The 10,222-nt window shown below is 42.9% G+C and overlaps 1 pseudogene; it reads right to left on the bottom strand.

Moving 5' to 3' along the window:
* Positions 1-615: 615 nt before the first annotated feature.
* Positions 616-7,975, bottom strand: LOC101103374 (ubiquitin thioesterase OTUB1-like; annotated as a pseudogene).
* Positions 7,976-10,222: the final 2,247 nt, after the last annotated feature.

Genomic DNA, 10,222 nt, shown 5'->3' with positions numbered 1-10,222 from the left:
GAGACATTACTTTGCCTACAAAGGTCTGTCTAATCAAGGCTATGGTTTTTCCTGTGGTCATGTATGGATGTGAGAGTTGGACTGTGAAGAAAGCTGAGTGCCGAAGAATTGATGCTTTTGAACTGTGGTGTTGAAGACTGTTGGGAGTCCCTTGGACTGCAAGAAGATCCAACCAGTCCATCCTAAAGGAGATCAGCCCTGGGATTTCTTTGGAAGGACTGATGCTAAAGCTGAAACTCCAGTACTTTGGCCACCTCATGCAAAGAGTTGACTCGTTGGAAAATACTCTGATGCCGGGAGGGATTGGGGGCAGGAGGAGAAGGGGATGACAGAGGATGAGATGGCTGGATGGCATCAATGACTTGATGGACGTAAGTTTGAGTGAACTCCAGGAGATGGTGATGGACAAGGAGGCCTGGCATGCTGCGATTCATGGGGTCACAAAGAGTCGGACACGACTGAGCAACTGAACTGAACTGAACTGATGAATGTGCTTGTGCTTTTTTAAAATCACCACCTGCGTCCCCTTTAATAAAACACGCAAGGTCGTGTGACAGGGAAGGGGGTGGGGCAGTGAAATGTGACCATTTACGACCACAAAATCCCCTCTGTACGCTAGTGCCTGGCAGAGAGGAGGGCAGCCCTATTTGTAGAAGGTGTCTTGGTGTCCAGGCCAGCAGAGAAGGCAGATCTTGGGCTGGAGCCCTCGAGGGGCATGGTGCCACCCTTGCCACGATCCATGCCCTCCACCCAGCTGGAGACGCTGAGCGCCTGGGCCAGAGCCAGGATGAGAATGCGACCGCCCCCCTAGCATGCGGGCTCCACCTCTTGCTGGCAGAGTTCCCTGATGGTCCACCCATGCTCGATGCAGTGCTCCAAGAATTTGCTGTTCTGCTGCAGGTCGCCCGAGGGGAGCAGCCACAGGTAGATCACCAGGTGGTCCACGGTGCTCTGGTCATTGAAGGAGGCCAGCAGGTTGGCTGCTGAGGCTGCTTCTCCACCCACTCGTTCAGGTCCATGAACGAGTGAGCTCAGGGAAGCCCTGGGACACCAGGTTGTCTTCGCTCTTGTCAGACACAGCCTTGAAGTGCTGCGATTCCTTGCTGTCATCCAGCAACGCCTCCAAGTGGGAGAGTCCGAAAGCGCGATAGAAGCAATTTCCACCCGCCCTGGTCTTGCGGATGTAGGAGTATTTCTGTGGCTGTCCTTGACCTTCTGTTGATGGATGTTGTCATCCTCTGCACACTCTCTGTGTAGGACCGAGAGCTCCAGCCGCTCCCAGACCAGCGGGTTCTGCACAGCGATCTCTTGCTGAATTAGGTCCGCTGGGCCATGATGGCTTCATGGGCAAGACAGTGAACACTTTCCCTGTCGCTGCCCAACGGCTCCTGCTTCTGCTCTGAGATTCCCCCACTGCCATCCTTAAACAGGTGGTGCTAGTGGTACAGAGCCCTGCTGCCAGTGCAGGAGACATAAGAGACGTGGGTTCAGTCCCTGGGTCGGGAGGATCCCTGAAGGAGGGCACGGCAGCCCACTCCAGTATTCTTTCCTGGAGAATCCCATGGACAGGGAAGCCTGGCGGGCTACAACTCAAAGGGTTGCAGAGAGTTAGACATGACTGAAGTGACTTAGCATGCGTGAATATAGACAGTAGCATATGTACATGCAAGTACATAAAATAGGCACACAACATGTGATGTATTTGGCAAAGGTGAGATCATGTGAGTACCAGGTGTAACACCGAGTACTTATGTGACTTACGATCAATCCCTATACCTTTGATTCCTGATCTAGAAAATAAGATATGGCTGCATTTTAACCATTACTATATGACAAGTGAATGTGTGCTATATGTGAACAACAGAAATTGCAGTGTTTGTGGCTCCGTAGATGGGCAGAGGGTAAAAGAGTCTCGGTGGGTGGTAGCTGTCCATGCAAGAGGCAGGATACAATGGGTCAAATGCAAAGGCATGAGGGTAAAGAATAAAAGTGGGATGCTAAGTGAATATTAGTTCAGTCTGTCCAGAGGAAGCCATTATGATGCTTATCATGACAAACTCTACCAGAGGAGAATGATGGCTGAAGCCAGTTAGAAAGACAGCCTTCTCCTACCTGACAAATAACTGTGCCCGCCTGTAATCAGTGAGAGTTCCCACCAAGTGTGCAGGTGCGGCTGGAGACACTCCAGGTGTCTTCATTGTTTAGCAGAATGTCTTTTTTTCTTTTAGTTTCTTAGAACAAAATTATGTAACGCATTTTTATAACTATTATAACTAATCATATTGACTATTCATTGAGTAATTGTATAGATCAGTTATCTTGGTAGATGCTGGCAATGATCCTTTTGTTTCCCCTTGACGTTTATGGAGGTTCTGTATCTGTGTTGGTTTGCAGCTCTGTGGGCTTCCCAGGTGGTGGTGGGGCTAAGAACCTGCCTGCCAATGCAGGTAGATGTAAGAGACGCGGGTTTGATCCCCGAGTCAGGAAGATCCCCTGGAGGATGGCCTGGGAACCTATTACATATTCTTGCCTGGAGAATCCCATGGACAGAGGAGCCTGGCAGGCTACAGTCCTAGGGTTGCACAGAGTCAGACATGTCTGAAGTGACTTAGCACGCACACATGCAGCTCTGTATTGGATCACTGGAACTTTATAGCAATGAAATCACTCACTTTGAAACTGATGATGTGCTATAGATGAGCATTTGTGTACATCTATGAATTCGATAGTAGCTTATATTTCTATGTCTCATTTTCATCATCCATAAAGGTAAAACCTACCATCAATTTTATGGGGCAATTTTAAATACAACCTTTTTTGTGTGTGTGCTGTAATTCTATTATGTGCATTAGAGAAATGTTTTCCTTACTCCGTTTTCAAAGAGGTTACTTTACAAAAAAAAAAAAGTTATTTTGATAGAACAGAATGCTGTGTCAATAGCTCCAAGTCTGGTACCACCGAGATTCCAGAAGCACCATTATTACTAATGTCTTAGACCATTGATTCTAGACAGAAAAGCTCAATAGGAGCAGACAAAGACATTGGCCTATTTTGAGAACACACACAGAAGTCCTTGGCTTGGGGAGCTGGAAAAACAAAGCAGTGAGGTGAAGGGACTCAATGCTCTCTTCTGAATAAAGGACATTTCCAATGGCTTTAATTGCACCAACAGCAGATGCTTCCTATGGAAGGTTAATTTGCACAAACACGAAATAAAATAAACCTACTCATGAACATTTTCTCGCCTAAGTCCCATTTAAAATTGAGCATCAGAGGACACTCAATTGATGCTGTGGGGATCAGGAAATGATGTGTGTGTTTTCTGCAGAGTTGTTTTATTGAAGCATCGCTTGATGGTTCACATTCTGATGGGCAGCCGGACATCCATTAAGATTTCTTCCCTAAAGGGTACAATTGCACATTTAAATACTGATCAATAAGACAGTAAAGCTTTGATTTCACTCACAAACACTGTCAGGTCCGCCATTTGCCATGTGTTATCTGAGAGTCCTTTGCGTCGTATTGGATGTAATAATTGCTGGTGTTATCAGGTGGAATATTGTAACAGAGAGTTCATGAGTATCATGCACTGAGCTCCTGAGAGACAGAGAAGGTAGGTTTGGGAAACCACAGACACTTTGCTGTCGGCTGCCAAATAGTGTTTTTGGCGGATCACTGTCACAGAACTCTGTCAGAATTACTCTTTGGTGGACAATAAAAAATTCAAATGGCCATTCACTCATGGAGTAATGCTCGCTTTGGATGGATTGTAAAACGTAACGTGTCATAAACATTAAACGATCAGCCTTATTTACATGGCCCCAGCTTCAGTTACTCACTGACTATTGAAGGTGATTTTCAGAGGGTTGTGTAGACGTGTTTCTTGATTGTGTGTTGCTGTTGTGGGTGATTGAACCTTGTCTTTCCTAGATATGGAGGGTATAGCTTTGAACACTGCCATATCCATTCAAGAAAGGATGGTGCCTAGTTGACACGGTTGCTGCTGGCAGGACCCGTTTCAGAGGATCAGGCACCTAGGGCAGCTGGGCCAGACGAAAGGCATGAGGGCTGCTACCAAGCAGACACCACTGCGTCAGATTCAGGATTTCTCACTGTCTGAGATCCCAGACCTCTCATCCCGGTCAACCTCTGCTAATTTCACCCACATGCGCTCATGAACTCCAAGTCTGTTGTCAGTCTGTTCAAAGAGGAGGTTCCCTCCACACCAGCATCTGGCTTTGAACTTCCTTTCCCATCTCATGATTGCACCAGCTTGGAACTGATGACCATCCCTCATCATATGGACTCACAGCTCAGCCTGCCTGTGAGTTGCCCTCTGCATTCTGCTCCTCCCAACTGCTGGGCAAGAGTTTGCTCTGGCATGTTGTCTAGACATGTAATTATGTGTAAGTGACACATCAAACCATTGCACGCACTTTGGTCATTAGAGCTGACCCAATCCAGGCACCTATAGGAAGAAAACTTCCAGTTGAACTCATATGGAACCTATTTGCAAATTGTGGGGCAACAAGAAAGCTCTTACTTGATACAATGTTGCTGCTGCTGCTGTCCCTTCAGTCCTGTCTGACTCTGTGCGACCCCCTAGACGGCAGCCCATTAGGCTCCTCTGTCCCTGGGATTCTCCAGGCAAGAATACTGGAATGGGTTGCCATTTCCATCTCCAATGCATGAAAGTGAAAAGTGAATGAAGTTGCTCAGTCGTGCCTGACTCTTAGTGACCCCATGGACTGCAGCCTACCAGGCTCCTCCATCCATGGAATTTTCCAGGCAAGAGCACTGGAGTGGGTTGCCATTTCCTTCTCTGTATACAATGTTAGGGAAAGGAAAAAAAAAAAAAAAGACCTGACCCAGTCTGAAGTTTCTCAGTGAATAGTATTGTGCAGGAGTGAGCAAGCCGTGGAAACTGTTCAGGAAGAAAAATGAAGTGATTTTGCAGAACCTTTAAAACAGTTTTGATGCTGTTTAAGGTGACATCCAGGAGACCTATCTGGGAAAAACTGCTGTCATTGTTTGTAAGTCAAGAGGATGAACAGTATTTTGTGTGTGTGTGTGTCTTAGCTTTGACCAGCAGTTTTCTCCTATGAACTTGGAGGTCTTCGAGAAGTCCCCTGGCTTTAATATTTCATTTCTAAGCACTCATTTTCCTCAACAAACCCATAAGTGAGCCATTGATTAGGGTACAAACAGTTTGTTCATAGGTCTATTCAATTCTGAATTCTGTGCAATAAACATAAAAGGAAGACTATTCTGCCACACGTGAGACAGCTGAGTGCACTAAGCAATTCAGTGCTTTCTGGTAAGCAGCTGTGACTTTTTTTTTTTTTTTTTGGTCCTTTTTGAGTATGAAACTCACCAAGTGCCCTATTGTAATGATAAATACCAAATAAAGCTTCCTTCACAAGGTGAAAGTGGCTGCAGGGGAGCATCCTTATTTTTGAGACATTTGACATAGGGTTAAATTTTCACTGGCAATAAGTCATAATGCCTTTTCTCCTATACTGTGAGGTTAGGCACACCTGTTTGAATAAGTCGTATAGGTGCTAAGCCTCTAGGTCAGCTTCGAGAAACTTTTTTTTTTTTTTCTATTCTCACAGTGAAGATCAGCTCAGAAATGGAGGTAAGGGAAAAACAAGGCTTATGGGAAAAATAAAACATTTAGCAATAGGAAGGGAAAAACATCCTTTCTGCATCTTATGAGGTACTTTCTTTAAAGAGACAAAAATCTTTTGTGTATGTGTCTAAGAGTTAAACCGTATGGAGCTTTCATTCTGCATTGTAGAATTATCAGAAGAGAGCCCCACTCTAATAAGAAATCGAAATCTGATTCTTTGTAAAGAATTTGTTTTTGTTTTTTTTTGTATGGAAAGATGGAAACTTCCAAACTGAGTTTCCCTGCTCCTGCCGAGGCTGGAATTGAAATTTCTTTTCACAATGATGGAGCTGCGGGAGAGGTATCAGCCGCTCAGTCTGCAGACTGAGGGGAGCAGCATGGCGCTGACTCAGACTGACTTGCTATGGATTTCCTTTCAGCAAATTAAAATCTACCTCCCTGGGCAAGTCGAAAAAGAGGATGCCCTCACACTTTGCTGTATCTTACCAGAGTACCACTGGCATCCACCTCTCTCAAAACAATCCTTTTCAAAAGATTTTTTCTTTTTTTTTTTTTTTCAGATTTGAAAGATTGTTTTTAAGGTTTGTCTGCGTTTCAAACTTTCTTTCCTGAAAAAGGAAAAATCAGCTTGCAAGGGTCGATGAAGGGCAGAATTGAAAATGGCAGTTTGTTTTCTGGAGAGAAAGATCTTGGATTGTGATGGTAAAACTGGTTCACCATCTCAAGTGGAAGAAAAATGGGATGGGGGTGATTTAATTGACACTTTCATGTCTTCTGCTCCGTTAAGTCATCTGCTGTGTGTGGCTAGATGCTGGGGCAAAGACGGAAGTGACTAAGGGGAGATCCGGTGATGATTAATTTTATGCATCAACTTAACTCGTCCATGGGGTGCCCAGATAGCTGGCTAAACTTCATTTCTGGATGTATGTGAAATATTGACATTTGTCTCTTTGTTTTCTTTTTTTTTATTTCTGATATTATGTTTATTTATTTTTTCAATCTTTGATGTCTTCTGCTTCCAGTATTTAAAAAAAATTTTATTGGAGCATAATTGATTTACAAAGTTGTGTTAGTTTTAGGCGTACAGCAAAGGGATTCAGTTATACACATTCTTCTTCAGATTCTTCTCTCCTGTAGGTTATTACAGAATAGTCAGTAAAGTTCTTTGCGCTGTATATTAGGTCCTTGTTGATTCTCGATCTCATGAATAGTAGTGTGTATATGTTAATCCTAAACTCATGATTTATCCCTCCGCCACATTTCCCCTTTGGTAACCATTAGTTTATTTTCTATATATATTAGTTTAAATAAATTCATATGTATCATTTTTTATATTAGATTCCACATATGAATGATACCATATGATGTTCCTTTCTCAGAGATAATAGATAGTAGATAATAGATAATCTCTAGGTCAGTTTGTATTGCTGCAAATGCCATTATTTCATTTTTCATGCTGAGTAATATTCTTTTGTATATATGTACCATATTTTCTTTATTCATTCCTGTCAGTAGGCATTTAGGTTGCTTCCTTGTCTTCACTATTGTAAATAATGCTGCAATGAACACTGGGGTGCATGTGTCTTTCAAATTATTGTTATTATCATTATTTTTTCAGATATAAGCTCAGGAGTGGGATTGCTGGGTCATATGATAGTTCTATTTTTAGGCTTTAAGGAACCTCCATACTGTTCACCATAGTGGCCTTACCAATTTCCATTCCCACCAACAAGCTAGGAGCATTCCCTTTTCTCCACACCCTCTCCAGAATTTATCGTTTGTGGACTTTTTAGATGATGGCCATTCTGACTGGCATGAGGTGATATCTTTGTAGCTTTGCTTTGCATTTCTCTGATAATTGGTGATGTTGATCGTCTTTTCCTTTGCTTTTTGGCCATCTGTATGTCTTCTTTGGGAAAATATCTGTTTAAAACGTTTGCCCATTTTTGATTGGGTTGTTTGTTGTTATTGTTGGTGGTGATTTTTTGGATATGGAACTGCGTGAGATTGATCACTTACTGTTTTGAAGATTAATCCCTTGTAGGTTTCTTCATTTGCAAACATTCCTCCCATTCTGTGGGGAGATGGGCTTCTGAATGGCTAGACTCAGGAAAGCACAGGGCACTCCCCACAGCAGGCGGGCTTTAGGCAGCCTCTCGAGAGCCTGCACAGGATGGAAAATTGGAGGAGAGCTGAACTCACTCATGCCGCCTGACCATGGAGTGGAGATGCTGACTTTCTCCTGCCTCGACCACCCAGCTCTCAGATCCTTGGAACCACAGCACCCGCTTCCTTGAGTCTCCAGCCTGTGGCCAGCAGACCATGGGATTTCTCAGCCTGCATGATTGGCTTCTTTGCTCTGCAGATCCTGTCTAGTACAGACCTGCTCCAGGTCTCAAAGTGGGGTTAGGTACTGCTCGTGATGTGGAAAGAAGTCCTTGTGATATCTGCATGTAGGAAGTACTCTTTCTCTTGATAGGAAGGAACTCTGCTTCACTAGATTCTGCCAATTGAAATCTTTATCAAAACTATTATGAAAATCAGAAGGGATATAGCATGAGTGTTCAAATACAAAAATAATGATAATAACTAATATTTATTATATGAAGTCTATTTATGTGTGCCATAAACACTAAGTGTTTTAGAAAATTATTTATTAAGGGGTCTTGCCATCTGTATGGCACTTTCATTGCTAAGGAAGAGATGTTTGGTTTTGAAGACACCATTGAGCAGGAAAGAAAAATCAGCTATAGGTGCCCTTGGATAGACGGTGAAGGCTAGAGATGAGGTGACTACTTGGCTAGGAACTGGGAACGAGTCTCTTCCATGAAGGTCGCTTCAGTTCCAGCTTTTTCAGAGATCACTGAGAAGACAAGTGATCTTGTCTTGGAAATGTCTTCAGTGGTGATGTGTGATATTGATTGTCAGATAGTTTTTAGTTTGAAGCCACCTTGGTGCTTGGTTAAATGAATAACAGAAGAGAAGGAAAAGGTGAAAAAAAAAATGCTAGAAAAGGCATCTCTGGCTCCTGGAGCTTGAAAGCAAGGTCAAAGATTTTATATTTGGCAGAGTGTTTTGGAATTGGGTTGGGGAGAGTACAAGAGTTTAATTAACAGGGATTATTAAATTGCATGAGTGTAAGAGATAAAGAATCTTAAATTGCATTGGGGTGGCGAAATGGAGAAATAGGCAAAAAAAATGTGCCAGGGAGAACAAAATATAATTTCCTCAGCTTTATAATCAGTGAGCCTAAGAGATTATTTCAGGGACTTGGGGTCTTCAAGGTAATTAGGACACGGCAAAAAGATAAAACACAGGAAGGCTCTATGAATTTGTAAGGCTATCAGAACATTGCCAAAGAAGAAAGAAAGAAAAAGTGAAGCCACTCTGTCATGTCCGACTGTTTGCGACCCCATGGATTGAAGCCCGCCAGGTTCCTCTGTCCATGGGATTTTCCAGGCAAGTGTACTGGAATGGGTTGCCATTTCCTTCTCCAGGGTATCTTCTCAACCCAGGGGCTCTTTACCATCTGAACTACCAGGGAAGCCCCCAAAATTGCCAGCTTCTAGGAAATATGTATCCCTCATGTCATCCTGAGAAGCAAGGATGCTGTGTTTTCTCCTTGACCTCAGAAATACCTTTTGCTTTCCACAGAAACCACTTCACTGTTGCTAAGTGAAAAAAGGGACTGGAAAGAGTGAATTAATCAAAGTCACAATACAAGTGATAAAAATGTGAAAGAAATTATGTGGGTGCATAGTTTAAAGTCTAAAAGTTCTTTGCAGCTAGAGAAAAAATATGTGAAAAAAGTTAGTGTTAATCATTCAGTCATGCCCTACTCTTTGCGACTCCATGGACTGGAGCCCACCAGGCTCCTCTGTCCATGGAATTCTTCAGGCAAGAATACTGGAGTGGTTTGCTATTCCTTTCTCCAGAAGCTAGAGAAACCCTTAGCTAAAGAGCTTAAGTTCTCATCAATAGCTAAAAAGCCATGAGATCAGAGTGTTGTCACTCTAAATGATTCTACAGTGCTCCTCTCTACTCTGTATAGTTGTATTTTACCATAATCATTAACTGCACTGTAAAAGTATTCTTTGCCTGTATAATATTAGTTTGTTATGATTTTCATACTCTTCATTGATATGTTACCAACATTTTGTTAGTAAAATGCCTGTTTTAAATAATGAAAATGGAACAATCGGATTATCATACAGAGCAGAGTGCCAAAGAGGAGGCAGCTTCTTTAATAGGGAAGAATCGGAGAAGAGAAAATGGTTTTGCGGGGACAAAGATGTTTTGTTAAATTGTTCGGAGGGATAGAAGGGCATTTCGAAGTGAGAATGACCGTTAAATAATAACCTGGAAAATGTACAGAGCATTTCAGGGGATTAACACGCAGTTCAGCAAGGCTGGGTGGTAGAAGATGATACTAGGAAGGAAGATTAGAGTTAGGTTGAGTATTGGTTTAGAAGTTGGAGCGATAACCTGTAGAAATGTGGAGACTTTGAAAAGTGCTTTTGTAGAATTACGGAACAGTATATGTACTTACGGGGCTTCCCCCGAGACAGCACTAAGGCATCCACCTGCAAT

The sequence above is a fragment of the Ovis aries genome, chromosome 26 (assembly GCF_016772045.2).
Source record: "Ovis aries strain OAR_USU_Benz2616 breed Rambouillet chromosome 26, ARS-UI_Ramb_v3.0, whole genome shotgun sequence".
In the NCBI taxonomy this organism is placed as follows: Eukaryota; Metazoa; Chordata; class Mammalia; order Artiodactyla; family Bovidae; genus Ovis; species Ovis aries.
Note: the sequence above shows the minus strand (reverse complement) of the source record. Positions and strands in the feature narration are given on the sequence as shown.